We start from the raw sequence: 23951 nt of genomic DNA on the forward strand, positions 1-23951 counted from the left end.
AAACAAAGGGCAGGAGGGAGATGGGCAGGGGCACAAAACTGACCTTACAGGATAGGCGTCAGGGGTTGCAGCAGCACAATACACCACTCAGGGCAAGTGGAATGGCAGTGCTGCACATCTGACCATGGAAAGCAATAAGGAGGGGACAGGGACATGCACATGGACAACGGAGAGCTGAGGGGAAAGAGGCAAGGGCAGCAAGCTGACCTTACTGGACAGACAGGAGGAACAGTTGCAGCATAACCGACCATGAAATGAAGGGCAGGAGGGATGAGGCGGAAGCACAACAAAAGACCAGACAAGGCAGGAGGGGGACAGGGGCCTCCACATGGAAAATGGACAGCAGGGTGCAAGGAGGCTGGACTGGAACAGATAACTGACCATGGAGGGCAGACGGAATGGCCACTCGAAGCATAACACACCATGGAGGGCAACAGTGAGACTTTAATGGCAGACATGCAGACAATGGAGGGAAGGTGGGAGGGTATCAGAGGCAGCAAGCTGACAACACAGGATAGGTAAGAGGGGCTTTGGCAGCACATAAGGTCATGCATGACAAGCAGGAGGGTTAGTAGCAGCACAATGGCCATGGTAGGCAAGAGGGAGAGGGCAGGGTCATGCACAAAGGACCACAGAGCTCAGAAGGGTTGGGAAGGGGTTGGAGACAGACAAGAGAAGGCAGCGGAAGGGCCTTCACAACAGACCACGCAGGGTAGGCAGGTGGAGCAGTTGCATCATAACAGAGCATGGAGGGCAGAAGAGAGTGACAGCAAAATGGATCATGGTGCACAGGAGAGAGGGAATGGGGCATAGAACTCGGACAGGCAGGGTGGAGGTGGCAGGGGCAGGCGGCAGTCATCTGACCATGCTAGGCAGGTAGGGGGGTAGTGGAAGCTCAACAGAACACTCAGAGTAGGTAGGAGGGGTAGTGGCAGCTCCATGGGACATGGTTGGCAAAAAGGAGGGAGCAAGGGTAAGCACACAGACATCAGAGGGTGGGGGAAGGAGGGTCGGGCAGCAAGCTAAGCACCGAGGCTAAGCAGAAGGGCAATGAAGGGGCATAGAATTGGGCAACAGTGGGCAGGAGGAGTGAGCAGGGACATCAAGCTAAATGGAGGGCAGTGGCGCAGATCAGACTTTGCAGGAGGGAGGGTGCTGGTGCATGGTCTCTGACAACAGACGGTAGGGAGGAGATGGCTGGGACAACAAGTTAACTATTCAGAGCAGGCGGGAAGGGCAGATCAACGGCCACCCAGGGCTATAATGAGGGAGCAGGGGCATGGACTTGGACAATGGATGGCAAGGAGGAGGGGTAGGAGCAGCAGCCTTTGGGGAGTGCAGCACAATGCCAGGCCAGGCCCTGCATCCAACTCCCCCCCACCATGCATTGCAATGAACATTCTACTTAATGTTAAAAAATGCAGGAAATTCACTGAAAAAAATTAAGGTTACAGGGACGTTATAGTTAGGTGGTAGCATTAAAAAAAAAAGCTTTAGAATTCACTAATAAAACCAAAGGTTACAGGGACTTTTTAGTTAGGTTTATTTTTTACATGCAGAAAATATATATTAAGCTGTTATTGTTATTTCAAGTAACTATAACTTGTGCCCTAAGGTAACTATACTCGGGCCCTCGCCATACACTGCTAATTGTCCCCGATATTACATCACTCATGACATCTTCTATGACATCATTAATAATATCACTGTAACATTTGCAGTAAAATTATTGATGAGGAAACTGTGCAGACGAGGGAGTGAGTTATAGTTACCTTACAGCATGAGTTATAATTACTTGAAATAACTCTAACAGCTGAATTTATATGGGTTTGTGCATGTAAAACCTGAACCCAACACTAATGTCCCAGTAACCTTTGTATTTTAAGTGCATATATATATATATATATATATATATGTATATATATATATATATATATATATATATATTATAAACGAAGAATTTCACGACACTCCACAAGGTACGATTGCACGTGTATTTTATTGCAAGCTACAACCACCTACGCGTTTTGACTCTCCAAGGAGTCTTGATCACGGTAAATGAGTCCCTCCTTTCTTTCCCTTTTTATTCTCAATATTGTCCCCGCATTTGCAATGCATTCAGGATATTCTAGTTTATACAAATCTAAAACATTCACATTTTAATTAAAAAACAAAAACACATTATCTTTTAAATTTCATACATTGTTCATTTCTTTCTGGCTATTTATACTAATCATTTTTAGCACTATTTCTTAACCTCTGATTGTCATTCAAAAATTCTTCTTCTGGACAAAAGGCTTCACTCTATATCAACTTTATCGCTAATCGAGGGAATTTTTTGGTTGCACAATCATTTTCAATCTTGAACTTTTTTCATATTGACCACACATTTTCTTACAAAGTTTATTACTTGTTTTTTATGCTTATTTCTTAGCAGTAATAATTATACTACATGATATCAATTCCAAAAGTGATAACAATAACTCTTCCTTCTAAACTGATTAATCTCTACCAATATGAATATCGGCTAAGTGCCTATCATGTCTACCTATTAATTGTGCTTTTTCCATTTATATCTTTTTTCCAATTGAAATATTCCCTAACCACCTTCAAACCACTCTAAATCATAAGTGAACATACAATTATTCGTCCATATTTGATCCATATGGTATTTTGGTACGGAGCTGGATAATATATCTACTCTCCAATTGTCTGAGCTTTATGGTTCTATCACCTCCTCTCTCATTCTGATTGATATGTGCTATTCCCAGAAATCTTAATCCTCTCCAATCCTTTGTATGTCTTTTGAAAAAATGTTTTGCCACCGCATAACTCAGATCTTGATTTGTTATGGCTCCGATGTGTTCTAAGATCCTTTTCTTTAGTGGACTTATTGTGCTCCCACATATCTCAAGCCACATTCACATTCAAGGATATATACCACATATTGGCTGTTACAGGTAATTCTTTGAGAAATATGTATTACCTTTCCTTTGTGATCTGTAAATGTTTTTGTATTTCTTGCAATTTTACATACTTTACATCTATTATATTTGTAGAAACCCATAGCTTCATTGTTCAACCAATTTTTCACTATTGGTGCTACATAATGACTATTCACCAATATGTCTCTCAATGAGCGTGACTTTCTACATGTTACTAGAGGTTTGGGGCATATCTTTTGCGCAAGATCTTGATCGCTTCTCAATATTTTCCTATGCTTCCTGAATATTTGTTCTATGCTTTTACTTTCCTTGCTATATGTAAAGATTAAACGAGGAGATACATCCTCCTTCGTTGTTCCTTTTGTCAAAGATTTATCCATCAAGGTTTCCTGTCGAGATATCTTTTTTGCTCTTTGTTGGAAAATTAGTTATTGGTAAGGGCAGGTAGGTACCTACACCTAGCAACAAGCCACTAACCTCCACTTAGGTCCAGTTAGGTCTCAGTAAATTAACCCCAGCTCAACCCTTGGTAGCTTTGCAACGAGCGTCAACGCTTAACTTAGGAGACAGTGTGTAAAGCATTCAAATATCACAAAACAGTAATTAAATAAAACACAGGAACCAGTTTAAAAATCGAAAACCAATTTATAAAAATAGTTTATATTTTTATCTTTAAAATGACACAAAAACGAATAAAATCGGATAAAGGGAACCGGAGATATGAATTTTTAAAGAATTATTATTTTTCTAGCGCTTAGAAACAAAAAGCGCCAATCGGGTCATCTGGTTGCACCTCGACCGGGGCAAAGTCAAAGTTTCAGGCCGACCGCGATGGAGCCCTGCTCGGCTACAGGTCGCGGGAGGCCTCGGTTAAAAAGTTACCTTCTGACTTAGTCTTTATTTTGAAGATTTTCTTCACCGGGACGAACCTGCCAGTCCAATCCGACCTCCTGGAGCCCTTCTCCGGATACGCGATGCTGGATTCCTCGGTGGAGATTTTTACCTTCGGACTTAGTCGTTTTTTCGAGGTGAAAATCCTTCGACCGGGGTAAACCTGGATCTTGATCCGACGTCCATGGAGCCCTTCTCGGATACGATGGCTGGAAGGTCCCGGTCAACTTTTTACCTTCGGACTTAGTCTCTTTTTCTGAGATTTTTCTTTACCGGGACGAACCACCAAATCAGGCCGGGTCGCGGTTGAGGCAAGCCGGCTAGAATTGCCGCGGCGGGTCGGTCCCTCTAGGGAGCTTTTTTACAAAAATTCTCAAATCTTCTCCAAACTTCTGGGGCTTCACCCAGATGTCCTTTTAAGGTTTTTTTGGGGGGTCCACAGCTCACCCCAAGGGTCCAGAAGTTCTGTGATGGTCCTTGGGGGGTGCGGACTACAACTCCCAGAATGCTCCTGGCGCAAACTCCTTTTTGGCCACTGGACAGTGGTCAGCTGGTCACTTTCTTCAGGAGTTGGTGCAGGGGACTCTGGTTAGCAATTTTTCACCTGTAGCAAACAGGGAGTCCCTCCTTGAACCAGTTGAAGCCAGGCAAAGTCCTTCTTGTGGTGAAGCCCAAGTGTGCAGCTGGTGCAGTCCTTCTGAGTGCAGGTTCCAGGTGCAGGCCAGGGGTCCAGCAGGGCAGTCCTTCTTCTCCTTTAGTTCTTCCTTGTTGGAATCTGATGGGGATCTGAGGTGTGGGTGCAGGTCTGCCAGTTTTATCCTTGCTCCTGGGTGAAAAGCAGGGGGGTCCTGGTTCTCCAATCAGGGGCAGGGTCCTTCCCCCTGCGATGACCACTTCCTGGGAAGTGTGGCAAAAATCCATCCCAGTGGGCAACATTCTCTAAAAATCCATCATGGCTGAATCTGATTTTTGGAGGTTACATCTCCCTGAGCCCACCCACTGGTGTGGCTAAAAATCATAAACACACCCCTCTCCTGCCCTCTCCTAATCTAATCAAGGGGGCACCTAGTTGTCTGGGGTTGCAGGATGTGGGGGTGTTGCTGGGTGCTCCAAATGTCCTTCTCTGCCTTTGAAGACCAGTTTGGCAGCCCTCCCCCTTCCTGCCTCACTATCTGCTGAGGGGAGATTCTCTCCCACAGGCACATTCCTTTGTGTGAAGCCAGGCCACTTCACACCTCATCAAGGCAGCTTGGCTAAGCTGCTGCAGGCTGGCCAATCAGAGCACAGCAGCAAAAACAATGCAGGGCTGAAATTGGCAACTTTTTAGGTAAAGTCTAAAACTTTTTACCTGAACAAGTTATATTAAATCCAACAACTGGAAGTTGTGGGATTTATTACAACAATTAATTTGATACCAAATTATTGGTATGCAACATTTAAGGAGACTTTAAAATTTAAAATAAAGTCTCCCCATTCTAGCCTATGAAGGCCATTTACTTCAATGAGGGAAAAACGAATTTGGCTGTTTTTACCTCACCAGGGCTTATAAATCGATTTTTATAAAGTCCCTGCTTATAGTTACATGGCACCCAGCCCTAGGGGCACATAGGGCACACCTTAGGGGTGACTTATATGTAAAAATAAGGTAGTTTAAGACTTTGGAACTACTTTTAATTCCAAAGTCGAATTTGCATATAACTTTAATTTAAAAGCAGCCAGCAAGGCAGGCCTGCCTTTAAAATGACCCTGGGCACCTCAGGAGTGCACCTATGTGTGCACCACCTATGCTGTGGTCCCTAAACCTACATGCCCTACCATATACTAGGGACTTATAGGTAGGTTAACTTAGCCAATTATAATTAGCCTAATTTGCATATCCATTTTATACAGAGCACAGGCCCTGGGACTGGTTAGCAGTACCCAGGGCACCATCAGAGTCAGGAAAACACCAGCAAAAAGGGGAAAATGGGGGCACAAAGTTAGGGGGCCTCTGCAATCAGCCCTGTTTTCTCACACTCTTTTTTCACCAAGGCCATGTTTGCTAGTGAATAACCACGGTGAATAAACTGTTTTTTCACCTTAGTAAATTGTTTTTCCATTTCCTTGTCATTAGAACAGTTTCGTCTAGTTCTTATAAATTCCCCAAACAGAATGCTTTTCAACAATGGTTTGGGATGGAAACTACTCCTGTGCAGAATACCGTTGGTAGATCTTGCGTTTCTAAACAGAGTCGTGTTTATCTGGTTATCTTCTATATACACTCGAATGTCCAAAAAATCAATTTGTTTTTTGTCAATATTATATGTGAAATTTAAACCACAGTCATTTTGATTCAAAGTTTGAAAATATGCACCAAACTCCTCTTTGGTCCCATCCCAAATCAGAAACAAATCATCTATATAAGGTAGCCATAAGACTATCTTGCTCAAGTATTCTGAGTGTTTCTCTTGCCATGCTATCTCTCTCTCCCACCAGCCCAGCGTTAAATTTGTGTAGCTGGGGGAGAGAGAAATTCCCATGGCAGTTCCCCGCACTTGTTTGTACACAGTTTTGTCAAAAGTAAAGATGTTATTATTTAGACACAATTTTACCATTTCCAAAAGCATTTCAGAATGTTTTTTCTCTTCAATATTTCTTTGTCTCAGAAAGAAATTCAATGCATTTAACCCTACCTCATGTCTGATTGATGTATATAGTAATACTGCATCCACCGTCGCTAAGCTATAGTTTGCATGCCATTCAATGCCATCTATGATCCTTAGGAAACCTCCTGTATCTTTAATATAAGAGCTAAGAGAAGAGACCAATGGAGCAATATAACGATCAACATATTTCGATATATTTTCAAACAGAGATCCACACCCTGAGATGATTGGCCTCGCAGGAGGCTTTTTTAAGGTTTTATGAATCTTTGGAAGAAAATACATCGTGGGCAATACGGGATGATCTGGTCTTAGATATTTGAATTCTTCTTCATTAATCAATGATTCATTTCACCATTCCTCTAATTTATTTATAACAAACCTTTGTATTTGATTAGTAGGATTGTTACTTAATTTCTCATAGCTACCCTCATCCTTTAGTTGTCTCATTGCTTCTGTTACATAATCTCTACGATTTAAGATCACAATGTTGCCCCCCTTGTCTGCAGGTTTAATAATGATGTTGTCATTTTCAGCAAGGTGTTGTAAGGCTTTCCGTTCGATCACAGTTATATTTTCACATTTCTGAGATGGTTTCACATATTGTAATTTCTCCAAGTCATTTATGACCATCTCATAAAATAAATTCACTTTATTACCTGGTGTTAATAATGGACAAAATTTAGAGTTCACTTTAAAATGACTGTATGCATGATCATTTGTTCGAATTCCCATTGTTTCCAATATTTGGGTAGATGTCATCTCATTGTCTTCCAAGTCATTCATTAGATCATGACACACTTTGATATCCTGGATTTGTTCAATGGTCAGGCCTATGTCTTCTTATACACCTTGTGTTTCCCTAGATTTTAACTGATGTTTCTCAAAATATTTTGCCAGTTTGATTTTACGAATGAATTTATAGGTGTCTATTTTGGTCTCGATCCTGTCAAAATAATGCTCCGTATAGAAGGAAAGACCTTTGTTTAATACACTTTTCTCTTCCTGTGGTAATATGTAGTCAGACAAATTTATTACTAACTTTTCTTCTTCCATTTTCTCCATTTCATTTATTTTTTCTGTCTGTTGCGCAGAGGATAATTTCTTCTTTCTTTTACCTCTCCTGATTTTTCTGTGTTTGATTGTGCATTTCTCGACTGGCCTCTGCCCTCACCGCGTCCTCGACCCCTGCCTTTTGATGTCTGTTGAGCTATACATATAATTTGCATTTCTTCTAATAAGGTTGTTCTGGTTCTTAATTCGCCAGTCTCTTCCCCTTCACTGACTTCAATATCTGATTCATTTATTGTGTCTGACGTTACCGGAATTTTCAATTTAACACCCCTAGAATGTTGTTGTTTAATAAATTCAAATCTCTTTGCAAATGTCAAAACTGTTCCATTCTGATAATCCAGCTCATCCCGAAGGAATTTTCTCTGTTTGCGCATTTCTATCTCTGATTCATATTTGTTAAGTCTATCCTCCATTTTTTTCCTATATTTGCTTATTTCATCTTGACTGCTCATGGTTATAATTTTTTCTTCGATTTTCTGAGCTTCTTTGGTTGCTTCTTCTACATCAATTTTGGCATATTTAATTAGGATCAACATCATATTTCGGGAGCAATTCATGTTATTGTCACCCCATTCTGATAGTAATTCAAGATTAATATCTGGATGGTTGGGAAGTGTAAAAATCCGTAATCCCCTTGGCACCCTACCAACTTCTATATATTTTTCAAGAGTTATTATTTCCCAACTTTTGCTTACCTCCTTCCGATATAATTTTTCAAGTTGAGAGAATGCATTTTGTATGTTTGTAATTTTTTTTGTTATTTTTACATTGTCCTCTCATAACTGAACTCCTTGAGAGGTTAAAAACAATGTTTCCGCTTTAAGAGCACGTTCGCTGCTCTTGCTTCCATTATCACATTTAGTATAACCACCAAAAATAAAGAAAAAACACAGCAAAAATAGTCTTGAACTCATAAAGTTGTTGCAAACTTGCTCTCTCTTGTTCACACGTAACCTCATGGCCTTCATTCATTAGGCTGCATCGATACTCTATGACACTGTGAAACAGCTTTCTCCTACATGTGCGCTTTCAGACGAAAATGGATTTTCAGCAATAGACATTCACATTTACCTGGGGAAATTGCCACGTGACCTGGCGTCCTCCGACTCCAAACATTCGACGTTAAACCCTCTGGCCTCTGGTTGCTTTATAAACGTTTGTCAAGTTTCAGCTTTATCGCTAATCCGTTTTTGAATGCCTTGGTGTTTTTTTCGCTTTCAAACTGACATTCGAAAGAATGTCAATGAATTCTCTGCATCTCATATTTCCTTCTCTGCACCACCAAAGTCAGCTGTACACAATTTCCTCTCCGCATCTTTCAAGTATCGGGTGCCGCCGCACCTCGTAAATATGAAAACAATGTGGTCAAAGGGTTGCTCGGCGGTGCACTCCACTGCCGGTGCAAAGTGACGGAGAAGACCAATTTAGAAAATATTTTATAAACAAAGAATTTCACCGCACTCTATGAGGTACAATTGCACGTGTATTTTATTGCAAGCAACAACCACCTACGCGTTTCAACTCTCCAAGGAGTCTTGATCACGGTAAATGAGTCCCTCCTTTCTTTCCCTTTTTATTCTCAATATCTTCCCCTCATTTGCAAAGCATTCTGGATATTGTAGTTTATACAAATCTAAAACATTCACATTTGTGAAAGTTTCATGATTTGAAAGGGTGTAGAACAATATGTTAGAATGCTTATAGAGGAAAATGTTCCAGTAAACGGTTGAGAATCTGGCCTACGTTTAATTATGTCTGCCATTTTCTCTAAAAATCACAAATGTCCTCCATACATAGGAGGAAACCAATGGCAGTAGATTTCCAAATGTACAATGCAAGTCTCTGTGAATGGGTCTTAAGAGGTCAAAAGTATTACTAAGGTTATACTGGCCATGGTGAATCATCAACAGGTTTTCTGTGCTTGCATTTTACCTTCACGATAAGATGCAACTGTTCATCCTTTGTTATGCCAGTCTGATAGATGCGGAGGCCTTTGATTAATTGAACATGAGGTTTGCACCATGCCTTTCCTCCTTCACAATGGAGAAATCCAAAATACCCCTGCTGCACACAAGTTAATGGATACTCTTGTTCATGAAAATTAATGAATGTTTATTTTAGCAACATATATATCATATTACTCAGGTACTTTCAACTCAGCACGCATTCCACTGGTGCCCACGTCGTTAGAACCTGACCATGCTCTATTACTACAAAATGTTACCAAAATGAATGTTGCACTCCAGGGAGGTGAATTTTACAGCTTTTATATTTTATACCACACAGACCGCCTCCACACTAATGCATTTCAACTCTATTGAGTCTTGATCATGGCATGCGAGTCCTACCTCACTTTCTCTTTTTATACACCAATACACATATTATTCAATTGTCCATAATATCTATCTCATGGTACTTAAAATGAAGCTGCTACAATGGGAACAATGAAATATTGATACAGCATTGGGAACTTAGGACCACTAAGTGCCATGAGATAGATAGATATAATAGACAATTCAATAAGTATCAAGCAAATAGTCAATGGACAATTTATGATGAGAGCGCTGCATAACAACAAGCCATTACATGTTGCAAAATAAGTGTCTGTTTTATAAAGTTTTATGTTATAACTACACATCCCACAATGCCTCATAACAGGCTAGTGGATATTGGTGTATAAAAAGAGAAAACGAGGTAGGACTCACATCCCGTGATCAAGACTCAATAGAGTCGAAACGTGTTGGTGTGGAGGTGTTCTGTGTGGTATAAAGTAAAGAAACTATTGGATTTTGGGAATATATATATATATATATAAAGTATTAGGGGTGATGCCGGCTATGTTATTAGAAATAGTTCAGTCTGTAAAAAGGACTAAAAATAGACAGTGGACAGCACAATGAAATGCTGCTTAGTACTCTTCTGGAGGCATAACTAGCAAGTAGCCCCATGTCAGCTGAGACAACTGGACGTAGTCCAGGATTTTGGCTAAGAACACCTCACATGGTGGTTTTATTAGTCCATGTGTGCAACATTAAATCCAAAACCAGCAGTCCAATGCAGAGCGTTATTAGCTAGGTATATGGGGTCACTTGGGTGCCATGCTAAATGCTATTTAGACTAAGATTGGAGGTGGTCAGATTAATCAATTAATTAGGTGGATTTATATACTAATCACCCAATATGGTATCCTGGTACTTGAGGGTCATGAAACAATAATTAACGGCGAGCTGAAAACTGAGAGGGGTCAGAGCTATGACAGTTCTGTTATATAAAGATAAATTAGGGATTCAAAGCCTACCCCATTGCTTTGCCAATCCGGTCTATCAAATCAGAAATATATACTAGATTCATAGGGACAAATGTGTGGTCAAAATTACTGAAGACCTCTATGGCTGTTACACTGTTCACCCACTTAACATGGACATGCTGGACAAGTGTGGCATCTGTATTTCTGTCTTCCATTACTTTATGAAACACTGAAACAGTGAAAATTATTTGATAGCATCCACAAAATCATAGAGATGAGCGAAAGAGTAATAGTGATTCTCATCAAGTTGAGAGGGAACACCCAGTCCTGCTCTCAGATATCGTTCATTGGGTTCTATGAATCTCAGAGGTCGCGTTCAAGTGGTTTTGCCAAGATGGAAACTGTCAGATGGCAGAGATTTGGAGGGGGTGCTTCTTTGATATACAGCATGATACAAGAGTTTGAAATAGATCATTATGTATCCATAGTTGTGGACAGTTACTATAATTTCTCATGGGCTTCCCTCTCTGTCTAGTCTACTTAGATTTAAGCGATCAGTGTCTGAATTCACAAGTATCAACCATGGCAATCATTATGCTTGTGCTCCTACAGGCGCTTTACAAGGGGTGGGGGGGGGGGGGTGGCGCTTGAGTTTTGTTACGCCACTTGGAGCATTGGAATATCTAAATTGAGGTGGATGTGATATTGTCTATGAAAAGCCAAATTTGAAACATAATTTGTGAAGTCTGCTTACCAGACCCCTTTATGCTTCTCTTGCAGCTGTTGCTACTAACGAGCAAGTGGGCCATTCGAGAGGCAGAGGGAGCGATGCCGTTGCCCTGAAGGCTTCATGCTGAATCTGTCAAATGCTTTCCAGTTCACTTCCTATATCCTAGTGATGAAGAAAGACTCTGTCCAAACTCCCTGGAGGGGCACTGCCAAGGTAAACAGCAACAAGAGTTGGAAATAAGGAAATTGCTGTCTTTGCTACTTTCTTATTTGCTGATTTATTTGCAAATACCAAAGATCTGTAAGGAAGTATCTGAACGTTATATTGGTAAACAGAAATATTTCTATTATTTGCGTTTTGGACACCTTTTGACCTTTTCTGATTTGTGGTGTATTTTCAGTTGCCATCGTTAAAGGAAACTAAATTTCTTTCCTGTTCATCTATTTGTAATGGGGTGTGTCACATTAGATATAAAACCCTACATGGATGAAAAGCTACTCGTGTGGTTGCTTTTGAGACTTACAACGTATATGCTGCTGTCCCGATGTGAAGACTGGAAAAATGTACCAGGGAGAACGTTTCACTGGACTACTTTAAAGTGAGGCAGCAGATGGATGAAATACAAATATATTCTGAACGATCCTTCTAATTACAGATTCCCCAGCTTTTGAATTCCCACAGGTGCTAGAATGAATTTGAATGTTTTTCTAGCAATTTGTCCTGTGCACGGATAGGTGGTGACATCGAACTCTATAGCAACAAACCCCTGCCTCCGGAAGGAGCAGAACCTTATACGTGCTACCCCTGTGTGCTGGCTGACATGTGTTGCTTTGTGTCTATGTGCCTTTGATGTGGAACCAGCACTCCATTCACAAAATTTGCTGGTGCTTCACTGACCTCCATTTTTTTATTTTCAGAAAGACAGAGTGCTAAGGATTTCAACCCTGAGAATCACAGGCTTCAAGCCATGCCAGACCTTGAGGAAGTAGATGTCGGGCATGGAACCCAATGACATTTCTCTTTGGTGTCTTGCATACATGCATATTTAAAGTTGTGCAGCAATTGCTCCCTGAAGTATATGAAGGCGAACAGGGAGTGGGAGGTGAAGCTTCATATCACCAAGCATACATCACACTCAAGTTACAGGTCTCGTTTTGCTCATGTTGCTGGTCCCTTCTAACTCCCAATCCCACTTCCAATCGAAGTCTTTATCCTTATATAAGTTAAAGGTGAACCAAAGGATAAATCTTGACTTAAACGCAAGAAGTCCAGATGAGAGGCCTTGTCTGTCACTCCCACTACAATGTGGGGTTGCTCAGTCATCACTTTATAACCCCAACTCCTCACAGATCATCTTATTCTGACTCCAATCCCCAGATGGAGTTGATGGCCTTCGAGCTCCCCAGGCCATCAGCAACCCAACAGCAGGCAGAGTGCTTAAAGGAGGCAATTCTGCAAATCTCTTGGAGTGACCTCAGGCCCATGGATGTGCCAAGGGACCCAGTCAGTCGCTCACCATTTGGCATTTATCCATCACCGGCTGATCCAGGTCAGCCTCTGTCAGGCCTTCCGCCGTCAGCAGGCCATGCTGGCATCAGAGATGCCAGTTCTAGACCTGACAGCGACACAGATCTTAGGTCCAGAGTCTAGTTCAGCTGTGACCTGGCCAGTGACTCACTATGAAATCACCATGGTTCTGCCAGTTGTGATTGAAGATCCCCCGGCAGTGACTTTGCCTCAGTCAGTTTCTTCAGTGCAATTAAGTCTCAGTTGACTCCAACTTATGTGCCCTGGAAATTCACAAAACTCACTGAGATAACTAGTAAGGAGCAGACACCTTGACCCTACACCATACTGATGATGAACTTTATCAAAACCTCGAAGATACACACATGTTTGATACCTTATGGGGCTCCCTTATCGAAGAAAGTGATTATTTTGCAGTGGTTGTACGCAGGGCAGCAGTGGAACCTAGAGCTACAATTGCCCACTATAGAAACAGAAGCTAATATGCTGACTGAGCTTTCCTCTTCAGAGCCCTTACTACCTTTCAGTGAAGCTCTGACAGATGCTTTGGCTGCAGTGAGTCACCCCATTAGTAAGGTGCCACAGACCTTCTCCTGGTGGCCCAACCTTTTTGGCTCCGCACACCTGACCAACAAATGTTGTGATGAAAGCATCAGCCAGCAAAGTAAATCTAAATTCCTTTCCTACCATTGTGCTTTATTGAGAATCTACATATACAAACGGATTTGGCAAGAGGGATCAGAACCATACCCCGAAATTCAGGACACCCTAAAATTTAGATCACTCACCATTTACCTCAGACAGTTCTTCCCCGGGCTGATCTTGCATGAAAAGGCACTCTCCCCTAGATCAATTTAACAGAGTAGCAAAATACATAATGGGGACCATTCTATGATTGAGCTCTAGATCAGAGCAAAAGTTTAAAAAGTTTATTACAAAAATCTCAAATCAAGTTGTGCAGAGAATAAATGCCATGAAGGCTCCAATGCAGAATTATACAGAGTGGTCAAAATCGGAAAAACTAAGTCACAAATGAGCAGCGAAATCATAAATAAATCAAACAGCATTTTAATGGGAAAGGGAAGTATTCTCTAAAGAAATCTGGCTCAACCCCAGAATAAATGGATTTTCAAGAAAGCATCTGGCATCTTCCATGTTAGAGCTATCTGAAGATTTTCAAACTAATAAGAACTATTTCAACAGTGACACTTTACACAGATGAATAGGACTAGGCCTAGCAACAGAACCACAACAGAAAAGCCTAATAAAATTCAACAGCTAGAAACACTAGAAAGTTAATTGAAAGCACAAAGGTAAAAATCCATTACATCAGTTTGTTTTCATTCTGCAGAGCTTGTGGAAAGAGATGTGTAGGGGAACCAGACAGGAGCGGGTGAATACAGGAGTAAATAACGGAACAGCATCCATTTGGAATCTCCATATAAATATGGTTCAATTAAATTGCAGTAATAAACACACTTCTATACATCAAACTAAACTTGTTTCAGCAGTAATCATATTATTCAGCCGTTGCATTGTGGATCTAACATAAAAATAATGTATTCATTATTATTTGTCCATGAAAATATAAACCCAGAAAAACGCTACCACACCAGCATAGTTTTACGCTTTTTTAATACAACCTGTCTGCTTGGCAGATATACGCTCACCCTGTGAGATGTGGCAAGTAATATCTTATCCACTTTTTTCACTCTGATGGGCCATGATGGACTGAATGCAGAGAAATACATCATACGGGCTGATTGGATACCACGAATTGAAGGCCACACTATAGGCACTGGTGTGTGCAGGCTGCTCTATTGGTGGCTATGGCATGTTTGGATGTGTTCTTCAAATTTTTCTGGAAACATATAGGCATCCCTCACGGACATAACTCGGGGCAAAGCAGAGATGGCTCTGTAGCGGCTCAATGATAACCATTCTATGGCTTGTTCCTTGGGCTTGCGAACTCCAACCAGTTTCAACAGCAATGGTAGAAATGTAAGGATTACTCCTGGGGCCTTCCTTATTACCAAAGGGAGTCATCCCAACCCATTCAACTGCCCCAATCAGCTCTTTTGGGTCTCCATGGAGCATGGCGGTGGTAAAAAATAGGGCCAACATGGTTAGTCCACGTTTTACACCACGGCCAAATCACTCTGGTTTTTCTATAGGAATCACTTGTGGTCAGTGGAGGGCAGAATTCATTTTTCCTTGACCAACTGACATGTAGTTACTGTGGAACAGTGGGTCCTTCAGGTGATCTGTGAAGGCTATGTCCTTCCCTTTTTGTGTACCTCTCTATTTCCATTTCTTCCTATTTTCACTCAACTTTGACAAATCATGCCCCCATTTTTGCCAGAGAAGTTCAGTTACTACTGCTCTACGAGGCAATAGAGAAGGTCCCCTAGGAAGAGAGAGGCAGCAGGCACTACTCCCAATATTTTGTGGTACCCAAGAAGGAGGGCAACATCAGGACAGTTTCAGACTGTTGAATTCTGAACACTTTCCTTTGGAAGGACAAACTCAAAATTCTAACCATGTCCAGATTCTAGCTGATCTGGATGGTATCCTTGGACTTGGAGGACCTGTACATACATGTGCCTGCACTGCAGTCCCACCGTCATTTCCGCTGTTCGGTCTTGAGAAAACAAAACTTTAATTTCCCCATTCTGCCCTTTAGGCTCACCCTTATGGGGAATCACAAAGGTGATATTGGTAATCATGCCCCACCTTGGAGGTTGAGAGTGCCTGTCTTCTCATACCTTGATTGTTGAAGGCAGGATTTCCAGTCAGTCACAGACTGCTTGCATATAGCCATCGCATCCCCACCTTTGGCCCACATAGTCCCATCATAGGAACAGTTCTTGACACAGTGGCATTGAAAATGGGGTCAGAACTGGGAGTGCCTTACAACAACATATGCGAGTCAAATGAGGCAGCCATGGACTTTCAATGATGGTTGAGGGTGGCTAGTCTGATGTGCAGTGGGCCATTTCTCCCTACCCCACATGGAGCTCATGGTGGTGATGGATGCACTTTCTTAGTAGGGGATGCAACTTGGGAGAGGTGGGCATCTGGGGCCTCTGGTCTCTGCTTGAATAAAGGCATTATATCAACCTTTCGGAGCTGTGTGCCATCCAGTTAGCTCCTATGACCTTTCTATCTTCCATCAAGGGCAACATTATACAAGTCTGACACAAAATATCATTGCCCTGTGGTACTGCAACAGACAGGGCCATGTGGAGTCATGGGTGTTGTGAGAGGAAGTGCTGAGACTGTGAAGCTGGCTGAATCTTTAGGGGATTTGGCTGACTGTCAACCATCTGGCAGGATTGCTGAACGCCAGGTCGGGGAAGCCCTGCAAACTCCATATATTCTATCATGAGTCTCATGTGTACCCAGAGGTAATTCAAATCGTCTTTGCCGTATGGGACATGTATTTCGCTACCAAAGAGAATGCCCACTGCAGAGCCCTCTGTGCTCTACAGTGTACACCTCTAGGCTTTTTTGGATATGCATTCTGCCATCCATGGGGTTGAGGTCCCTTCTGCATGTGCCCACCTTTGCTGCTACTTCCCATCAAAAGAGACTGGAGTCTGAAAGCCACAGCCTAGAATCAAACTGTAGTCTCTGAGCTGCTAAGCCTGAACATTTGCCCTCAGCTTAATCTACCACAGTAGAAAGATCTGCAGACTCAGTATCATGGCAGGGTTCTTCATCCAAACCTTTACAACCTACACTTCCATGCATGGGGATTGAGCAGAACAAGTGAGTGGATTTGACCTACCCATTGGCCTATAAGTCATTTTGGGGGTCCACCACCTGTCCTCCAGGTCTATTTTGTCTGAGCATTCGGTGAAGTTTGTGGCCTTGTGCAGTGACCATCGGATCAATCCTTTGCAGTCTAAACTGCCTGATATACTTCTTTTTGTCCTGTCCATGCCTAGTAAGGTCTTAAACTGGGCATTCTATTTATTTGATGTCTCTAATAGTTTTTCTATATTTGCAGATCAACCCTTCCATTTTAAGTTACCAGTTGGGATGCAATTTGTAAAGAGTTTACTTATGTGTTTCTCCCTGTATGTTTTGTTAGGACACAGTGGTACTCCAACTTGGTTCTAACCTTCTTGATGTAAATACCTTTCAAGCCTATGCACAGCTGTTCATTAACTCTTTTGACCCTAAAGACTTTCTTCCACCATCACTGCAATTACTTCTGTTCACCTTGTCTTTGTGCTGCAGCTGCTGTTAATAGAATCTCAATATGTGACTTTCTTTTCTGCAAGTATGGAACTTAGCACATAGACATCCTCTGTACTAAAGTTGGTGTCGCTCTTCTGTTTGTGACAATCTATGATGCTCCTTACTTTCTCCTCTCAGGCACATCCCTCCAAAGAGGAGGAGTGTCATTGGTTGAAACCCCAAATAGCTCTCAGCTTTCACATGGACCATACCATGGAGCCCCACCCAGATCCTTGTGGGTTTCTCTCATATAAAAAGGGGAAGGCTGCTCAGAAACAAACCCTGACCAGATAGATTGTTCTCACATACACATTTACTGTTCATTAGTCACAAAGGAGCCTCCTGATGGTCTTGGCTAAGAGGAAACCCCTCCTGAGGGCCTTAGGGCTCATTCCACCTTACCTTAGGGCGCCACAATGGCCTTGACCAGAGGAAGTTCTGGGGCTAGGCATCTAGTAGGGGGCTGCCTGGGTGCCCATCCACACCTTTACCAGGCATTACTGATTTGCATGTTTGCAGAGAGGGCAATTTTTCCTGCTCAATTTCCCGGCATGCAGATCACACATCTGACCATCCATCTCTTGGGAGGTACTGATTTTGTATCTATTCAAAGGTGTGGAATCAACAGTGAGAAGGATCTATCAGAAAAACAAATTACTTACCTCCTGTAATGTTCTTTCTCGCAAATACTCTATCTAACAGAAGAGTCCTCGCTGCTCACCCACCTCCTTGTTCTGTGGAGTAGATTTCTAGGTGTTGATGAGATTCCATATTAGATTCTTCTGTCATGGTTCTCAAGCTGTTGCTTATGCTTGGCATCGAAGGGCATATAACACTTTATTTTTAACTAATGTCAGTGTTGTGTAGTGGCACCTATCATTTCCAGAAACATAATGAAGATGCCGTGGAATCTGATGGTGCCACCTATCAGTGCACACAATTGCTGGAAATCCTCTGGATCCAGTCTGACACCTGGGGTAATACAAAATGTCAGGAGTCTGCAGTTAAATAGAATGTTCATTGGAAAAAGCCTTACTGGAGTTAAATCACTTGTTATTCTGGATGGTGTCATTGCACCACCCTCCCTTACAAGAATAAAACATTAGAAAAGATCCCTAGTTTTGCAACCACTTTTCAGGGCAGATCACTATAGGTGTTTTCCTCTTGCTGATCAGTTTTTCCATTTTCAAATTTCGCCAGGTTTTTCATGGTAAACTCTGCACGAGGAAAGGTATTGGATGTGAAATATTTGTGCACTTCTTTTAATGCCAAATTGGATATAAATACCCATTTCTGCAAGTTCCCAATCACGAGTATGAATGCCATTTAATAGTATTGTTGTTGGGAATGTGCTTAAGCATTAAGTGAAGAAGACAGATGAGTGAAATAGTTGGTTGTGCTTCAATATATTTACCATGTAAATGGAAATATTTGGGGTCTCATGTTGCAGGGACAGAATGTCTTTTAGCTTTGAAATTCAGTCTAATTAGGTTGAAGCCTAACAAACCTGCCCTTTTCATAGGCAAGGTCTCAAAGTTTACTGCCCTCATGGGTAATTTGTGTGAATCATTAGGACACTTCATATAGCAGAAGTTAAATGTTATAGTCCGGGATCAAAGATTGTTAGCATTGTGGTATGTTATTCACAGAGCAACTGGAGTTCTGCAGCAGTAAATGACTGAATTATAAGGCAGGTATGAATAAATTATGCAGTAAGAAAATGCAATCTTTCTGAAATTATTGGACGCATTCTGTCCTTGTATCTTTATACCACTTTTTATTTTAAAAAGACAAATGGTCATTCATAGTTTTAACCTCTGAATAATGCACATTATCACAATGTGGCCAGTTAACCTTTAATAAGGGTCTACATTGCACAGCATTAGATGCAACCTTTTTATTTTAGTAATTATGATCCATTTGAGCTAGAGATTACTTTTTGCAACTCTGGTAAATCAATATTAATCTAGAAAATACCGTGGCTGCAGAATCACATAATTCCAGAGGCCCAGTGTTATACCACATGATGTCATTTTTGGTATTTACATAGCACTAACCACTTCTAACTAGGCTACATTCCCTAGAGTGAGACTTCTTGAAGCCATACATCTGCTGTTCCCCCAAAACCTTTCTAGATTGGCTTTCCTATTATTCAGTAAGTTAGATTTGTAAGAGTGGAGTTTATGATTTAGGTAGCCATGGGGAACAAATTTGTGTAGATAGAAAAGTGAATTTGTTCAATGTGCACATGTGCATTCCATATACCTTTAAATTAAAATTGTGATTTTTAACAATAGTGTAAGAGGTACATGATGTTTGCTTAGTGATATAAAAGTTCTGCACAAAAATGAAAACTCTGCACTTTACAAAACTACCTTTCCCTTACATCAACCAAACTAGGCAATAACTAGACCTGACTTGATCTTGTATTTTTCCGTCTTCATATTACATTTCTCACTGTCTCTACGCATAGCAAAATGTGCACAAATGAGGAGCTTTGTTTATGAGTTGTTTTTGGTGAACCCTAGAGGAAGGCCTGTCATCAAAATGTAACTGTTTTATGCCCTTCCTGTTTGTTCTCAGTGGGTCTATTCACCCTATGGGAATGTCATTGTTTGAGTGTAGCTAGATAAGTACTGTCATATCCCATGACATTAGGTCAAAAGTTGGACTGATTTTTCATTAAGGGATGGTGTTTAGAGTGGTTGTAGTTAATGCTGCATTATGCTGACTGTGTGGTTTACACTGTGTATTTTCTTAGGAAAAAGGGTTGATACTAGAGGTGAACCAGAGTCAATCTCTTAATTCTTAGAAAGCAACCCCGTGTCAGTCTGTTTTATGTCTAGGACTTAGACTAGTTTGTCAGATTTAATGCTGTATTCGGCTTACTTTCTATTAATTGTCTATATCGATCAATTAATTGTACAAAATATCAAGTCCAAAATATCATGAGGACAAAATGTTTTCAAGAATATCGAGGACAAACATATGTAAAGGTAAGTTTCTATGGGAAAGCAAAGTTTTACTATATGTAATTCCATACACATGTGCCTTCACAATATAGATATATATCTTTAAGGTAAGTAGATCTGGAGTTCAGAATAGTAAATCTATACTTACCTGTTTGCAATTATCTTCTTTATATTTTTGACACAATATGATGTCCACACTATATATTTAGCAGTGATATTCTATCAGACAACCAATTATTGACCATATTTTAACTTCTTTCATGAACTCTAGAACTTTTAATAAACTTCAATGATTTCTAACTTATATTAGTATAACCAAGGCTTATTTTATTGATAGTTATTTGATTATCTGGCAAATCCAATCTGATTAAGGGCACATTTTCTCATACGTAACACTGCCCCAAATTCTATAAAGGAGCTTTATCTTCTATTTTATCAGATTATCAAAGACAGTGTCAATAGTAGAAAAAGTACAGTCTGAGATTAGCTCTGCAGTCAATGACCGGCAGTGGTCATACTGTTTGATTCTGGATTTTTAGTTGCATGTCAAGATACTTATGAACATTGCCTTGATATAATGACTCTGTGGGAGTCGATCTGTGATTCTACATTGCTTCTGTGGGAGTCGGTCTGTGATTCTACATTGCTTAAAAACAATCTCTCCTTTCAGTTGAATTATCTGTAGGATCACCATTATTCAGTGGTCTAAAAAGAGAGAGGATTTTGATATGAATTTGAAGTATAAAAGAGACAGTGAAATATAAAAGCCAGATTGCCCTCTTTCTAGGAAGGGGAAGGTTCACCTGCATGCTACAAAGTGAGTCAAGAGAATAAAGGTTTGGTCAGATAGTTTATGATATCCATATTTTGAATTACTCATTTCATTGTGCAATGTTATACATATTCAGCTGAAATTTTATCTATGTATAACCACCACATCGGAAATGTATTCCATTGAAGGAGAAAGCAATGGCAGTAGTATGAAAGATAAGAAAAAAGTGTCTGTTTCCAAAGGATAGGGGGAAGCAAAGGATTTAGCAAAGCCTACATGGTCTGCCAAAGAGAAAGAAGTTGGGATGTAGTTGTTATCTGGAGGACAGCAACCTTGGTGACTAAATTAAACTTAGAGGAATGTTGCCTGGTTTAATGAGCTGAGCAGTGGTGAAGTGAAAGAGTAGATGCTCCACGATTTCCAGGCAAGACAGGCTTTACAGGCCAGAAGGCAAAATCACCATCATCCACAAGTACACAATCAGCTGTGCCACATCCATGGACATGTCATCCTACAACTTGGATCACCTGTTGTTCAAATTCCATGTCACTTTCAACTTCACCCTCAGTGCCATTCTCATCTACAGACCCCCCAGGACCACACACCAAATTCATCAACACCATCATGGACTTCGTTGCACCAGTTGACCTTGATGCTAGCAATTACATTTTACTCTGAGACCTGAACTGGGAGAGCACACCAACCCCAACTCATGAATACTCTCCAAGTTGACGAGCCCACACCAATCCCCTGGACAGACCCAACCTTGTCAAGTCCCTGTCCCAGTCTGACGCACATGCACCATGCAGACCAGCCCACCAAAAATGTAACAGCATCACTGACAAGGACAGGACGGGAACACTGCTCTCATCACCCACTGACCTGAACACAGCAACAGTGCTCTGAGGCTATCACGAATTTCAAAAATTGGAACACCTCCTGCGCTGACTCCTGGTCCCCCAACCCCCAATTCACAACAATACAACAAATTCCAGACCCCAGGCCAGTTGGTGCATGGAGGAACTCAGACTGATGAAAGCCCACTGCAAACAACTGGAGCACAAATGGAGAATGATCCAGACAATGCAGAGAGGAGTGCATTCAGATCTGCCCTAAGATGCTACCACCAAATATTCCAGACAACCAGACACACCGCTGTGGCAGACTGCACCAATACCAGCACCAACAAAAGCAACAAAATCATTGCCATTGTTAAAGAATTCACACACCATCAGCTGCCTTCATCTCGATTACCCCTTTGCGGGACATCTGCAACAATCTCTCTCAATTTTTTAGAAGAAAATCACTGCCATTTATAGCAATTTCAGCCCACAACTGAACCCGAAACACCTCACCAAACTCCTCATCATCTCATACAAAGAACCAATGCTACCCACGTGATCCATCATCACCCCAGAAGAAGCATCCTCCACCATAAGTCTATCCACTCAGGGGCCCCATTGGACCACTGTCCCCACGACCCCTGTTCCAGAGTGCTGCAACCCATCAGTGTCATGCTCACACCCATTCTGAATTCCTCCACCTCTTTCACAACCTTCCCAGAAGCTTGGAAACACCCAACAGTCCTCCAATTGCTGAAGAAACCCTCTATGGACCCTCAAAAGCTCACCAACTACGGACCCATCTCCTTGCTACCATTCCTGGCCAAAGTCCTAGAAAACAATCATCAACAGACACATGACCCAATACTTCAATGATCACCAACCACTTGACAAAACTCTGTCTGGTTTCTGACCCAACTGCAGCATTTGACTAAGACTTCTACCCCAACCTTATCCAACTCCTACATGGCATTGTAATCCAAGGACATGCACCCTGATGGATCTGCTCCTTTCTTATTGGAAGGACCCAGACAGTCAGCCTGGCAGGTACATCTCAGACACCCGCAACCTCATCTGTGGACATCTGTATGGATCTTCTCTGAGCCCGACCCTCTTCAATGCATGCATGATTTCTCTAGTCAGCACCCTCCACTCTCATAATATCAAAGTCCTCTCCAATGACAAGCAACTTATTCTCTCCCTCATGGACAAGACACCCAGTACCCGGATCGAGTGCAATGCCTCATGACTGAAATCACCTACTGGATGAAGACCAACTATCTAAAGCCAGTGAAGTAACAATAGCCCCTGCAGCCCTACGGTGCAGGAGAGCCCTAAGAGGCCCCCTCAGCAGCAAGCAGTCACGCACCACACACTGTCCTGCACTGTGCATGGGTGGAAGGCCTCTGGCCTGGGAACTCCTGGCTGGATGGGGGGGCCCTCCATGCACTTTGCTGGAGGGCCCCCTCAAGTTTTGTTACATCACTTTCTAAAGCTGAACATCAACAAGACTGAAATCATGATCTCTGGGAAGAGCACATCATAGTGGGGCTCAATCTGGTGGCCAACTGAGCACCACCACCATCCTTGCCAAGGACCTCAAAATCATTATCCACAGCAATTTGCCATATTTTTGGCCCCCCTAATGGGGGAACGCCCCTTTTGCATACATTATGTCTGGCACAGGTATAATGCAGTGCAAAGGGTTACAATGCATGGATTGCACCACTTTGTAAATATGGTGCTAGGATTTTGGCCTAATGTGGCGCAAGGTGGCGCTAGGGCTTATAAATAAGCCCCTAAATGTTTTCTGTTCTTTCCTCTGTCCAGCCTGTTTCCTAGCGGTTCAACACACAGCTTTTATCAATCTATTTTTTTGCGAAGGTGAACGCTCAGTAGAAATGATTTTCAAAGAATTTGGACAGCAAACTAATGGGTAGTTAGGAATATTCGATGCACATTGCGCTTCTCTCCTAAAAGCTGAGCTCCTCATATGTGATGTCCTTGCTGAGTCAGTATTGTGTGTACAGCTTCATAAGCCCCAGGGCAAACCAGCTCCTTATG

The 23951-nt window shown here is 41.8% G+C and overlaps 1 protein-coding gene across 11 annotated transcripts in view; it reads left to right on the forward strand.

The window, feature by feature from the left end:
- The window catches only part of DLGAP1 (DLG associated protein 1), a 2415981-nt gene that overhangs the window by 1360105 nt on the left and 1031925 nt on the right, over nt 1–23951 (forward strand). For all 11 annotated transcript variants that reach the window (XM_069219941.1, XM_069219948.1, XM_069219940.1 and 8 more), the window contains one exon: nt 11580–11742. The gene's annotated coding sequence lies outside the window, so the exon portion shown is untranslated. The remainder of the gene's footprint in view (nt 1–11579; nt 11743–23951) is intronic.

This window comes from Pleurodeles waltl, chromosome 2_2 (assembly GCF_031143425.1).
Source record: "Pleurodeles waltl isolate 20211129_DDA chromosome 2_2, aPleWal1.hap1.20221129, whole genome shotgun sequence".
Taxonomy (NCBI): domain Eukaryota; kingdom Metazoa; phylum Chordata; class Amphibia; order Caudata; family Salamandridae; genus Pleurodeles; species Pleurodeles waltl.